Below are 15,179 nucleotides of genomic sequence, written 5' to 3'. Positions count from 1 at the left end.
TCTTTATGTTTCTTGTGCTCCTATGTTGATATTTTGTACATCTGGTAGGTTAGTTGTCTCTGCCAATTTTGTTAAGAGAAGCTTTCGTAGGAAAACATTCTTGGCAGTGTTTCCTACTTTTATTTGGATAGGTTGTTGGCTTTGGTTTCAGGTGGATACTTTAGCATAGTTTTTGTTTATTTTCTTCAGCTATAATTAGTTTAATATCTATAGATGTCTTTGGGACTGTGAGCTTAGGGGTTGGGGACTGCAGCACCAGATAAGATGTTGTTTCCTTAGGCAGGTGGGTTTGTTGTGATATATCTAGCACATCCAGTATGGGAGTCTGCTACTTTCCACTGATCATATGAAGGCAAGCATATCCCTGGTGGTTTGGTAATATAGCGCAGCATGGTTTTTAGAGGGGTAAGGTGTGGTATCTGCCAGTGTGGGTAAAGATGGAGCATGTATAAGGTCTCTTGTGGGACGAATGTTCAGGGAACTGTGCCCATCTGCTTCCCAGGTTGGGTGATGGGACTAAGCATCAACTTTTTAGGGCCAGGTTTCTGATCCACAGGTTTCAGGCTGAGAGGGAGCTAATTGGGAATGGCTTTTGAAATTTCAAAGCCTTCTGCAATGACACAGCCCCTCTAACAAGTCCATACCTCCTAATCCTTCTCAGACAGTTCCCCAAAGTGGTAAGCAAACATTCAAATATATTGCCTTGTGAAGACCATTCTCATTCAACCACAACTTAGTTCCTGTTTTCATGCTCTGTAATGTCTTCTCCATATTCCCACTGTACTTCAAAAGTACCTCAAATACTTCAGTGATGTGTTGTTTTCTTGCTTGTTTTGGTTCTTTCTGTGTAAGCCAAGTACCCCCTACTCAGCCATCTTGATTAAATCATCTTAATGTAAAACCTTAGGCTTAGCCTAGGAAAATCATAATCCTGAAGAACTGAATCATAGAATATAATAAATACTTATTACCCTTTGCTTTGTCATCTGAGTGTAGAACCCAAGAGGCTCATATACTTTCAGGAATGGAGAAGAAAGGGAGCTTAGGATAGTGAACTATACCTGAAACCTCATGTATTTGGGAGGGCAGTCATGAGTTTGGGGTTAGCCTGGATTACATAATGAGAGTTTTTAATCTCAAAAAGAAACAAAACAAAATGGGAGAAAGTTCTCTGACCCTACCCTTGCATCACAAAGATTGCTCCATTTCTTGGGGGGGGAAAAAAAAAAAAAGAAAGAAAGAAAGAAAGAAAGAAAGAAAGAAAGAAAGAAAGAAAGAAAATGTACTAGAGGTAGTGCCTTCAGGGAAGCCCCTATGTTCGAGATTGTTGGACAGCCCAGAGAGGTCAACCAGCAGCAGCAGTTTGTCTATAGTCAGTTCACTGAGGGAGCTACAGTAGTAGAGATAGAGGTCAGAGAAGTGCACATAATGGCAAGAGCTAGTAGTACAACACTAGCCACCAGAATAAGTAGCAGTTATCTTGAAATAGTGGGGACACTTGGGGGTACCCACTTTATTCATATGAAGTAAATTCAGGTATATATGTCAGACTTAGCCTGGCAAGCTTTCAGTGACCTTGCTTGTGTGCATATATTCATTTTTTTTAAATCCTTGAAAATTATTCTTCTCCTGTGTTATTTCCAGATCTCTGTTTTGTTTGTTTAAGAGAGTGTTTTATCTCAAAGGACAGAACAGTATTAAGGGCTGATTTTATTGCAAAGTTGTTCAGTACCAGATGGGCGGGTCTTGCTTCCTGCCTTTGCTTTGCAGCCTAGACTTGTGGACCTTGGTTGTTAATAGTACACTGTATCTCAGGAAACAAGTGCCATTTAAAAAATTTTATAAAAATTTTACGTAACATTCCCTCTAATGGAAGTATTGATTTTATTATACTTTCTGGAACCCTCTGGGGATTTAATAGAAGACATTCACATGAGTCCTGACTTTGCCATAATATTGATTAAAATAAAGTTTTCCAATGTTTTAAAATACACCACCTCACAAAGCAGCTGAAAATAATACCAAATGTAGATGTTTATCTTGGTATTATTTCAGATGCTCATCACCTGATGAATTAGTAAAATATATGTGATACTGTGGAATATTATTCAGCATTAAAAGGTAATGAAATACCGATTCATGTTATAACATTGTTGAACTTTAAGAACATTGTGTTGTGAAAGAACCTAGTCACAGGGCTGCAGAGAGGGTTCAAGATTAAGTACACTTCCAGGTTCAGTTTCCAGCACCTAAATGGTGTCTCAAAACTGTTAACCTAGTTCTGAGGATCCAACATCATCATCTGGCTACCACTGGCCTTGATACACAAACATACTTGAAGGACAAAACATATGAACATATGAAGGACATATGTGTGTGGGTCCCTTGTTCTGGAGGGTGTCCCATGATGGTCACCAGGATGATTCTTGAGCGCCCTTTACTTCCCCTAAATAGAGCCCTTATATAGAATTTTGGGGTGGGTTAGGGTCTGGCAGCAGATAATGCCTATTGGCTCAGTCTGAGAGCTTGGAGATACCTCATCTGCATGTGGGAGAGCCTGAGGCACTGGTACTTGTGACTGATGGTCAGCAACCTCTCTGTGGGAGGGGTTGTTGCAGGGCTGAAGCTAGGTGAAAAGAACCAGGGCTTGGGAGCAGAGGGAACTCCTGCTGTCCAATAGTGGTCCGGGGTTCCAAGCTTGTTCTGGACCAAGTGCCCAGCTGCTTCTCACAGCCTACTGCCCTACATATGTGTGTATATATATATGTGTGTATACATATATACATATATATATACATATACATACACATATATATATATACATATATATATATGCTACAACATTGGCATGTATTTTAGTTTAGATGGACCTTGAAAACTAATTTTAGAAAACCCACACAAAATACATGATTCTGTTTGTGTAACGCTTCCAACAGATTTGAATATGATGGTTCTATAGCTTTCTGACTAAACTAAAATCATCACATACTTTATTTTTTATTTATTTAAAATATTTGTTTATTTACACGTGTATATATGACTGTGCATGGAGGCCAGAAGATGATCTTAGATATTTCCTATAACTTCCTTCCTATTCATTTTGAGACAAGGTCTCTCCCTGAATCTGAGTCTTGTGTTTTCTCAACTAGGCTGGAAGCCAAGCAAGTCCGAGTTGGGATGTTCAGTTTATTACATGGTTTTGTGATGCTTAGGGTTACATAGCAAGTGCTTGTAACAAAAGTGCTCATAACCACCAAGCCATCTCTTCTGTTTCTATTGTGCATTTTTTAGGTAGGTAAGTTCTATGAACTGTGAATTATATCTCTATAAAGCTATTACAAAAAAATGCTTGAGTTCAGATATTCTTGTTAGTTGGTATAGATGAACAACAACCTACTGAGATGCCTCAGCAAATAGTTTAAAATGTATCTTTGGGAGAGAAGACAGACATTTAACAAAATTGAAGACCAAGAACCTAGAAAATTCTGATTAAGTAAAAGTACTCAATACTGTAACCATTTTTGAGAACTCTTCTCTTTTGCTGTTGGTATTTTGGCATCTGAGTAGTAATCGAGAGAATGTATTCCAGGACATGATTCTGCCTGCCAGTAATCCTAGCATCTGGAGGCAGAGAGATGCCAAGTTCAAGGCCATTTTGGACTACATAGGGAGATCCTGCCTCAAGACAGGAGAGAAAAGATGCTTCTCCTATTCAAATCAAAAGGAGAAATGATTTAACAACGTCTTAGGGGCTTTCTTTTAAATTTGAGCAAACAGATAGGATTAATAGATATATGAGGCAAGCTTTGCAAATAAGAAAATGAAGCAAATAGGAAAAAAAAGCATTTAACCAGAATGACAACAAAAAGCCGTTAAACTGTTATAACAAGGACAAAACAATAGAAGGATGAGAGTTACTAGTGACATTTCACAAAGGAAATAGGAAACCAGTGATAAAAGGTAAAGGGTCAGCCTGGAAAGTCAACTTCCAAATAATAAAAGTGTTAATCGTATAACTAAAGCTGAGAAAAAGAAATTATCAGTAAAATGTTGAAGAATTCCTGTAGTTGAAGAATGAGATTTTGTATGGTACATTTTTAATGATAACTTGGAAATTGGAATACTTAACTTTTGTTGTAGCTAGTGAGAGGGATATACCACTAGTGGTGTCTAAACCATATAGCAAGTACTTTAGGATGGGGACAGTATCACAACAATTTATTTATTTATTTAATGTATATGAGTACACTGTTGCTGTCCTCAGACATTCCAGAAGACATTGGATCTCATTACATATAGGTTGTGAGCTACCATGTTGTTGCTGGGATTTGGACTTCTAAGTCTCTTCATTTTATTAAATATAATTTCTTCCTTTACCATGGGCTGGCCTTGGTTTTAAATAGATCTGCCTGCCTTTGCCTCCAGAAAGTGCGGAGAATTAAAGATGTACGCTACCACACTCATTAAATGGTGTTTCTGTCTGGAAGTCGTGTGCCATACCTTTCTTTTTCTTATTCTAGTCCTTATACATTATATTTCCAAATGCTTCTTGAATTCTTTAAAAATTTATTGTTATTATGTGCATCTGTGTGTGTGTGTGTGTGTGTGTGTGTGTATGTGTGCTTACGCATGTGTGTATGCACAATATGTTGGGGGGGGGGCACATGTGCCACAGTTCATGTATAAAAATCAGAGGACAACTTTGTGGAGTAGATTTCCTTCTATCTTCAGAGGATCTAGCAGGCTCCCTTTCATGCAGGGCTAGTAACCTGCAAAGCAGTGACATTAGTGCATTTTTGATTGGCTGCTATGTTAGTTTCATTATATTTGGTGATACCTTGAAGAATTTTTAGAAGCCAGCTCTGTTTTGGCCTAGTTACCTCCTCCAGCTAGATGTCTGAAGAGCTGACTCAGCTCCAGACTCATCCTCCCTAAGTCAGGCTGTCACTGATCAACAATCCATTGTCATTGCTTCCTCTGAGGAGCCTAGATTGCTTCCTGGGGAATTGAAAATTTTTATTCCCAAGGTTTTTGGACCTCTCAATACTGTATAGAGGAATTTTAATCCACCAACATGGCTGCTCTGGCAAGGGATTGCATCCAAAGACCTTCTAGGTCTGTTATCCGGTTGGAATGAGTCAGAGATAGGATAAGTCCAACTGTCATGAGGATAGACAGAAAAGAGAGGCTACTTCAGAGCAGCACAGGGGAAAAGTTCAGTTCATGGAGTTCAGAGGCAGTTTTTCCAAGCACAGCAGTTCAGTCAGAAGCTGAGAGAACCCAGTTTGAATCAGTTAGCTTAGAGAAGAGTTTGAACCAGAACAGCTGAGTTGAACCAGACAGCCAGGGTTCCGAAAGAGCTAAAAGGTCTGAGTTTATTCAGCAGTAAGTTTTGGAGGCTGAGACATTCTAGGCCTAGGTTAGCAGATAGAAGCTGAAAGTTGAAGCTTTATAGGTTCGGGCTTGCAGCAGATTAGATAGTATAGAAACTAGAAGCTTTCAGGCCTTGGCCTAAGGATAGATAGAAACTCTGGGCTCAGCCCAAGCCGAGCTTGGCTCTCTTGACTTCATCTGAGGAAATAAAAACAACATTTACAATACTGTTTCATAGTTATTGTAATAATTTTATGTTGCTGTCAGTAATGTACCAGAGTTCTAATTTCACCACTTCCTATTAGTTGTGAGGTGATATCTCTTTGTATTTTTGATTAGCTTTTCTCTAATGACTAGTTTTGATGATTATTATTTAATGTTAGTTGGAGATTTATGCATATTTAGAAAAATATAATTTCTCTTTTTTAAAAAAAATTGGGCAATATTCTTTTTGTTGTTACCTTTTTTTTTTTTTTTTTTTTGGGGGGGGGGGGTCAGGGTTTCTCTGTATAACAGCCCTGGCTGTTCTGGAATTTTCTTTGTAGACCAGACTGGCCTCGAACTCACAAGAGATTCAAGTCCTCTAGGGGCCAGGAGGGGAGGGCTTACTAGGAAAAGAGGTTTTTATACCAAGATAAGAAAGCAGAGGAGACCTCCTGTCCTACAGTGTGAATGAATATACATTTTTATTTTTCTTCAGAACTCTAGCTCAGGCTGACTGTAACTCAGTGTAGCCCCTGGCCATAAACTCATGGCAGTCACTCTGTCTCAGTCTTCCAAGTACTGGGATCATAGGCATGAGCCATGATGCTTCCTGCCTTAATCGGTCTTTTTAAAAAAAATCTCTTTCTTACCTTTTAAAAAGTTATTTCACACAGCAGCTAGAGAAATGTTTTTAAGATTTCTATATTAGGTATGATTTGTTACTGAGTCCAACAAGCCACAAATCTTAGTGACAACCTGGGAGTTCGTATTACTTTCAAATATCACTGTCTAAGATGTGTGTTGGGGTACCTTTGCTCTGTGCAGTTACTTAGAGACATAAGCTCTTCTGTCTTTTTATGTTACCACCACAATCAGCAATGGCTTCTGACATTGATTTGAAAAGGGAAATGTGTATAGGGAGACTTAAGGTACTGGATTGGAAGTGGTATATATCAGTTTTACCCATATTGTATTGTCATAGACCAGTCATGTTCTTTTTGTAGAAATTTATGCATTTCTAAAAAAATATAGGATAGCAGTAAGCTGATGAAGAGAGTACATATTAATGAATGGTAGCAGTAACTGTCATGGTGGGTATTCAGTTTTGATTTCCTCCCTTAAAATCCTTTTTTGCATATGTATATGTGTTCTCGTGGGTGTGCGCGTTTGTGTGTGTCACACACTAGCACACACTTTTGCATGTGGAAGCCAGAGGCTGACCTTGCATAGTTTCCTTTATTGTTATCTTCCATATTTATTTGAAGTGGAGTCTCTTACTGAACCTGAAACTCACTGAATCAGCTAGACTGGCTGGTCAGTAAACCACAGAGATCCTTCTGTCTTCATGTCCTCAGAACTGAGATTATAAGTACACACTGCTTTGTCCTTTTTTAAAAAAATATTGGTGCTGGGATCTGAACTCAGATTTGCACTTACGTTTTGTGCATGTTACTGAATGAACCATTTCCCTAACACCCAGTCTTCATCTTTTAATTAAAACATTATATCTACAGGGGTACTATTGAAAGCTATAGTCTGAATCCTTTTTTGTGTGCTTGTTTATTCACCTTAGAAGTTTGCTGCCTTACTAAGTTAAGGGTGTGTGATTCTTTGTGGCTGTACCTTACTTGCCAGGAAGTTGTAGATGCTGAGCCGTTTAGCATCTATAAGCCAGTGGCTGCTGAGGGGAGGTTTGGCCAGGCTAGTGGTGAGTAGGAACATTGGTACCTGAATTGCTCTTCTGAAGTCATAGCCCCATTTAGTAGCTAACTGCTGGTGGAGGCGGCCCCAGTGTCTGTCAAGTATAGAGCTGAGGTAGTACCTGAGAAATGTGTAGATGTGTAGTGCTGTCTACAGAGGCTTGGGGTTGGAAGCCCTGTCAGCTACATGTTGTCTTGTTCCTGAGCTCCAGCTGAATGGCATCAAAAGTGTGCACACATGTAACAGGATTTCTGATAACTGACCTGTTGACTTGTTTGGTGAAATAGGAGACTTTTTGCTCAGCAATATAGCCAACACATTTTAAGGGCAGATTGATTCAATATGGGCACAGTTCTTAACCAAAAATATATAGACATGTAAACATCTGAGTCAGTTCTGATGTGAACTAAATATAGACTTCAGAAGGAATACCATTCAGATACTCGAACTCAAATGACAGCAGCTTAGTGTGTGCGTGCGTGCGTGTGTGTGTGTGTGTGTGTGTATTACGGAATTCCCACAATGTCTTTGGTTAGTTCTCTGGGTCACATCACATAGGTCCTATTTCCGTAGCTCACTTTTCCTCAGTCGTTTTTCTTCCCATTTCTCAGTTCATTTAAACTTCAGTTGTTACAGCTTTTCATATATGGTGATTCTTTATTCCATGCACTCAAATCTGCCTTTGAATGTTTCTAATGAAGTTTTCAGCTCCAGAACTTCTTTTAGTTTCAATTTTATTTTGTCTCTTTATTTTTCTTTTATTTATGCCTTCCTTTAGTTTTTAGGTTATTTTGAGGCAGCTGTTTTAAAAGTATTATGTAGTTTAGATCCAACTTTTCCTTCTCTAGGAAGTTTGTTGGTTCTCTCCCTCCCCCTCTTCTTATAATAGGCATATTTATTTGTTTCTTTGTGTACTTTGTGTGTATATGTTTCCTTATGTGTAGTGTGAGTGCTAAGGCCAGAATTTAACGTTAGGTCTCCCTCTTCCCCTTCTGCTCTCCCCATTCTATTCCTCCCTCCCACTTCTTGACAGGGGCTTTAGTCCTAGTTGCCTTGGAGTTTGCTATTAGCTTCAAACGTCTTCATACTTATAACAAGAACTTTACTGACTGACCAATCTTTATAGTCCTCTTATACTTTTTGATGGTGAAAACTGCACATCCAAATCTTCTGTGGTAACTCTGGGAATTAGTACTCCCTTTCTTAGGGTTAGTTCTTTCCTTTGCTTGTCACTGCCTTCTCTACCCATGTCACATCTGCTCTTACCTTTTCTGAGTATTCACATTGCCTTTTTAAGCACCTCAGTTTATGTGTTTTCTTTTGAATATCTTGATTCAAAATATCTTGATTGATATATTATTAGCTCCTAAAAGAGGATAACAGAAAAATGGAGGGAGAAGGAAAAAATAAAAACAATTCTTTAAATTTTCTTCACTTTGAGAAGGAAGGATTTACACTTGGGAGAAATGAAATGTTGGCATCCTGCTTATGCCTGTATGTTAGTGATGAGAAGCCATAATCACTTATCATAACACAGATTTCCTAGTATTTGGAAAGTATTTGGATGAGGTTTTTCCTTTTCAGATTAGCTCTCACAGCAGTGGGACACATGCATGACTCCCAAGGTATTGAGCAGGTAATCACTGCCTCCAGAATGAGGTGGAATCTACTCAGATTAGCAGCACCTTATGTTTCATAACTTTGCACTGAACTTGCCTTGTTGTGGTCTTTATTTAGGATTCCCTAAATAGATCAGACCAGACCAGATTATGCTAGTGCTAGTCTAGGTTTGGAGGCATTCCTGTGACTTCCTCTTTTCCCACTTTCCCAGAATCTTCTCATGACTTTAGTTTCTCTAGTGTTAGAAGAGTTCTTGTCCTTGTAGCGTTTAAGGACCACAAGAATAATAAGTTCATTGTCATTCAAGGCAAATTCATTTGAAACTTCTTTCAGTTTAACTCTCAAGGCCACTTAGTAAACATTAAAGGAAGAATTCATGTTTCCAGCTAACTTTTTCAAAAATGACAATTAAAATTTTCCAGATAGAAGAGAGTGTGAGATTGGGAACAGGGAGACTACTTAGAGGATGCTTCATTAATTAAAACTGCTTTGTTCCTCATGTATATAGTAAGCATGGGGTTACTGCACATCCATTTGAGTCCTGTTAAAAAGATAAAAGGGCAGAGAGTTGAGAGGGAGGGTGACTGAATAGGGCTTATTAATCCAGATCATTGGCTTTGCCATACAGTAACTGTATGGGATACAGGGTAGGATACAACAGGAAATTTCTAAGAAAGGCAAATGGAGATGTCTAATGAAGGATAGTACTGTGAAATTACCTAGGATTTTAAAGCAATAATAGACCAGTTCCCTATACCTGTAATTAATAAGTCATATGGCTTGTATAGGGGTGTGTCTCTGTGTGTGTGTGTGTACACATGAATGCAGGTGCCTGTGAAAACCAGAGGCATTGGGTCCCTTGAAGCTGAGGTTATAGGCAGATGTTTGCTACACAATATAGATGTTGGGAGCTGAACTCTGGTCCTTTGCAAGAATGGTGTGTGCTCTTAACTGTTGAGCTGTCTTGCCAACCCTAGAATTAATATTAAAAAATGTTTTTTTTACTAATTCTTTCAGAATTTCATACATTGTATTTTGACCATTTTCATCCCAATTCCACATCTTCTCCTGTACTCATAACCCATATTCACCCAACTTTGTGTCCTCACCTGTTTTTTGAAACCCATGAAGTCTTGTTAGTGCTGCCTGTCTACTCTGAGTTGTATGGCTTTCCACTGGCACTAGTTAGACCTCCTAGGGGCTACACCCTTAAAACTAAAACCACCCTCTCCTGGTAGCTGTCATTTACCAATAGTTCCTTAATAGCTGTAATACTTTGTGCCCCTCTCCCTCCACGTTGGGATTTTGTTTAGCTTGACCTTGTGCAGATCTTGTACATGTTGTTACAACTACCAAGAATTCATATACAGCTGCTATATTCTTTCTGTCCCCTCTTCTACCATGATCCCTGAGCTTTGTAGCAGGGTGTGTGACTTAGGGTGGAGCAAACCATAGTAACTCTCTGCAACATGACCAGTTACAGGGTTTATGGTCATCTCCTGCGAAAAGCAGATCCTCTAATGAGAGATTTGAGAGACATACAAATCTCTGTGTATAAAGAGAAGTTGTTAGATTCAGCTTAATATGATGTCCCATTAGCAGAGTGTAGTAGTAGGGTCTCCTAGGAATGTAGACCCCATGTAACTACAGGTTCTTGACCTTGATAACTGTGCCAGGTTGAGATCCATCTTGTGGAGAAGGCTTAAGTCCAGTCAAAGTGGTTGATTATTGTCATGACATTCTTTCTAACAGTGGGTGTATCTTGGGCATATCTTGTCAGACAGGTCATTATTATAACTCACAGTGTTCATAGCTGAATAAAATTGACAATTACTTTTCTTTCCCCATAATATGAATAGCACCCTCCATCACTGTGAGAGCGGATCAGTGCGGATGAAGCTTCCAGGTGAATAACAGCTTGATGTCTGCCTGGTCTCTGATTCAGGCATATGATGTCTTCAGCAAAAGGGTCTTAGTCAAGTTCTAGAGTGTAACTGAGGATAATGGGGATAGCCTTGTAGCGAGGGTGTGTATAAAACCTCGTTTACCAACAATTCTAAAAGAAGTAATGATTCCTGAATTGGGCTTTTTATTGTGACTAGTTAGAAACATTGTTGTTCTGTTATAGGATATTCTTTTATGCGTTATTTGTTTATATTTTAGGAAGCTTCTGCAGTTTTTCATACAACTATTCAGGAGGATCTTTATTAGTTATCCTTCCTTGTTTTCCCTTTCTGTCCTGCCTTCCCACCCGCCACCCCATTTAATTTTTTTATTCAGTTATTCTGCACCCCATTTTTGTCAGTGCATTCTATCTTCTCTCTTTTGAAATCCACCCCTCCCTGTTACCTAATTAATTTCCCTTCTAACTTAGTTGGGGTTCCTATTGCTGTGACAAAACATCATGGCCAAAAGCAAGTTGGGAAGGAAAGGATTTTTTTCAGTTTACAGCTCTCAGGTCACATGCTGTCATCACTAATGGAAATCAGGAGAGGAACTCAAGACAGGTACCTGAAGGCAGGAACTAGTTGCTCACTGTTTTGCTCCTCATGCTTTGTTCAGTCTGCCTTAGAGCATCCGAGATCACCAGCCCAGAGGTGGCACTGCCTGTGATGAGCTGGGTCCTCTCACATAATTTATCAATTAAGAAAATACACTACATGCTTGCTCCCAGTTTTAGTGGGGTCATTTTCTTAATTGAAGTTTCCTCTTCCCCAGTGACTCTAAGCATAGAGTTTTGATTTTTCTGGCTATTTTGAATAGAACAACAGTAAACATAGGTGAACACATCTTTGTAGTATGATGTAGAATCTTTGGGGGTGTATACACAAGAATAGTATAGCTGGATCATGTGGTAGAATTAATATTTTTTGAGAATAAATGCCTTAAATTGATTTTATTTCATGTGTAGTGGTTGATTGCATCTAAAAAATTATTTAATATACACAAAGATTCATTTTTGTAAAGTGAAAATTACTAAAGATAAGTGGTGCTACTGTTACAACATTGTAAAGGTATTTAGTGCTGTGGAATTGTATATTTAAATGCTTTAAAACATAGCTCAGATGGTATTTTTATGTGTTTTGATTAGTTTTCTTGGGTGCTATTAAGAAAACAGTACAGATGCAGTGGCCTAAAACATCAGGCAAAGAATATTTATTATTTATTTATTTTTAGTTTTTACAATTTGGTAAGGTAGTAAGTCTGAAGTTAGGCTATCAGCAGAGTTCTTGAGCCTGCTCTTCTGTCTCTGTGTGTGTGTGTGTGTGTGTGTGTGTGTGTGTACAACTGACCAAACAATAAGAAATAAAGCCAAACTAAACTCAACAAAACAACTTGATTTTAATTCTCCTCATTTCTGATGTGCTTCTAATTTTTGTTTTGTAAATAGTAGAATGTTTCATTAGTTTTGTTAGCTTGTTAGAATATTTAGCAGTATAAACTATGTGATAGTCTGGCTTAAAATGTTGGTTATAATAATCTTGTGAATTGCCTTCTCTTTTTGCATACTATGGTATATCAAAGTTATTGTTGATATTTCTCCTTTCATAGTTTACTGAGAGATTGTAACCCATCTAAACTTCCTGACTTAGTTATTTGAGTACTGTTACTTAGTTAATTCTTATCAGAAACAGGAAATTGTCAAGTTATGAGTTAAAGTATAGCAGATTCTAAAATCTTATTTGTGACTAGCATGGTTGATTTCCCTTTAGATGTGTTCCTTTTTTCCCCTTCCCCTGCCACTAGTGTTTTCAAACATTGCTTATGACCTATATCAATGGCAAACATCAGCCTTCCTCGGAGTTTCCTGGTTAGATGATTTGACAGCCTTTCTTTGAGGCAGGGTCTCACTGTGTAGTCCTGGCTGTCCTGGGACTTTCTATGTAGACCAGGTTGGTCTTGAACTCAGAGATCTGCCCTGTTGTGTCTCCTGAGTACTGGGTTTAAGGTCATTTGAGATCACAAGTAACTGTTTTGACAAACTTAATATTAGGTGTTCTTAATTAACTTGTAGAAATAGGTGAAGTATAGATATTTGGTCTGTATACTCAGTTTATTTAGATTTGTAGTTGACTAAGGGATCTATAAAGCCAGTGCAATTTTTATAATAGTAGGATGCTAGTTTCTTTTTTACTATGGATATTTAGTTGTCTCCAAATTTGATGGATGTCAAAAAATGAACATCTGGAAGGTATATAAAATTTAGTGAGTATTGAATAACAATACAAGATTATGTGGGAGGCAGATTCTGTGTTGTAAGTCATCCTGGTAGCTGTTTTGTTCCATATTTAGTTGATTTACATACCTTAAAGCCCTTTTTGGTGTAACTAAGTTTTAAAATTTTTAAAAGCTTGTCAAAGAGACAAGCATGATCATATTGGAAAGAATAGAGGTCTAATGAAATAAAAAGTCTCTCCTCAAAGTGCTTATAGCAGTCCAGTGTTAAATGGGAAAAAGACACAGGCAAGAACTGGGGTTTTTCATTGTAGCAATTCAGGCCATTCATTGTCTGAGTTACAGACAGGTAAAGAAAGCTATGTGGTTGCTAAAATGGTTTCTGTTGTTTAAGGAGAGTGGTTTGAGTCATTTGCTTTAAAATGTTTGCCTAACCTGTTGTTTGGTTCCAAGGTAAGTAAATGTGTGTGTTTCCTCAGGAGCTGTCCTGAGGAGTTGGTGACAGTGTCTTTTACCAATCTGGAATGCACTGATTGCACTAGGCTAGCTGACCCAGGGGATCTGTCTTTGTCTCTGCCTTCCCAGCATTGGGATTACAGGTGCATCACCATTTCCATTTCTGGCCTTTATTTTTACATGGGTTCTGTGGATTGAACTCGAGTCCTCCATGCCTGCGTGAGGCAAACTCTTTATGTTTTGAGCTATCTTCCCTCCCCCTACTATTCCATTTCTATGAGAATAGGATTGAAGGCTAGTTCCCATCATCTCCCCACTCTCACCCCAGACCCCACTCAGAGCACTGTGTTGTCTAGTCAGCTGTTTATTGCTCTGTTTGTACATAGATTCAGTTAAGGACACTTGGAAGCATGCAGTTAAAAAGGAGCATCCTGATGTCCTGGAAAGGAATTCCATTAGCAGAACACAGGAAGGCCCCAACATTGGGATGCAGCTAATAGCTCCACCTAGTGGGAGTATAGGTAAATGCTTAAGAACGCCTTTCACATGAATTTCCCTAGTTTTGTTTTCTCTTGGGAGTGTTGAGACTTTATTTTGATTTTGATTTTACTTCCCTTTTGCTAGTCATCTGTACTTTGATCCTTTTTAGTGAGATAGGCATGTTCCTATAGATAATCTTAACTCATGTTGTGTGGGGATGTGATATAGACAGTAGTATGTGTAAAAAAAGAAAATTTTAGCTAAATTTGATAGAAGAGGTTTAGAAAACTTGGGCTAAGTTTAAGCAAAAGCTACTGCTTAGAGCAGAGGATGTAGCCAGGGTTGCACTCCTTTAATCCCAGCACTTGGGAGGCAGGGGCAGAAAGCTCTCTGGGAATTCAAGGTGAACCTGGTTTACACAGCAAGGACTACATAATAGAGAAACCCTGTCTCAGAACAAAGCAACAAGTATAGGCCATAGTTACAGTTTAATATTGAGGGGCCTGGAGAGATGGCACAGAGGTTAAGAACACTGACTGCTCTTCTAGTTTCTAAGAGTTCAATTCCTGGCAACAACATGATAGCTAGCTTACAGCCATCTTTAATGGGATCCAATGCCCCCTTCTGGTGTGTCTGAAGACAGCAACATTGTACTCGCATACATAAAATAAATAAATAAATAAATCCCTTTTTAAAAGTTAAGATTGAGTGATCTGTAAAAATAAGTTTAGTTCTGTCAGAAGGTTACATTTAAGAGAATTTGTTTAGAGTCCTTTTTTATGTTTATTTTTTAGAGACCAGTGAATTACCATTGGGGGTGGTGGGAGCATATTTTACATTTAAAATTGTAAAAAGCAAATAGAAAGGTATGTTAGGGACAGTCTCAAATTTCAAGTTAATTATTTCTTAGAATTTAGTTCTGAGATTTTAATGATAAAGAATTTGTAGAATTGCAATTTAGGAATTAAGCTGTATTTCCTTCCTTCCTTCCTTCCTTCCTTCCTTCCTTCCTTCCTTCCTTTTTTATAGAGACAACTTCTTTAAAATCCCTTAGATAGATATCACAGAAATGGAAAGTCTTTGAACACATTACTGTAAAAATCTTTATTTACCAGCTAAGAACACACATATATACATGATTATAACTTTAAAAACATTTTATATACTTT

General features: G+C 38.3%; 1 protein-coding gene across 2 annotated transcripts in view; it reads left to right on the top strand.

The window, feature by feature from the left end:
* Nucleotides 1-15,179, top strand: part of Nck1 (NCK adaptor protein 1) — a 51,286-nt gene that overhangs the window by 10,721 nt on the left and 25,386 nt on the right. The gene's annotated exons all lie outside the window — the stretch shown is intronic.

This window comes from Arvicanthis niloticus, chromosome 21 (assembly GCF_011762505.2).
Source record: "Arvicanthis niloticus isolate mArvNil1 chromosome 21, mArvNil1.pat.X, whole genome shotgun sequence".
Classification (NCBI taxonomy): Eukaryota; Metazoa; Chordata; class Mammalia; order Rodentia; family Muridae; genus Arvicanthis; species Arvicanthis niloticus.
Note: the sequence above shows the minus strand (reverse complement) of the source record. Positions and strands in the feature narration are given on the sequence as shown.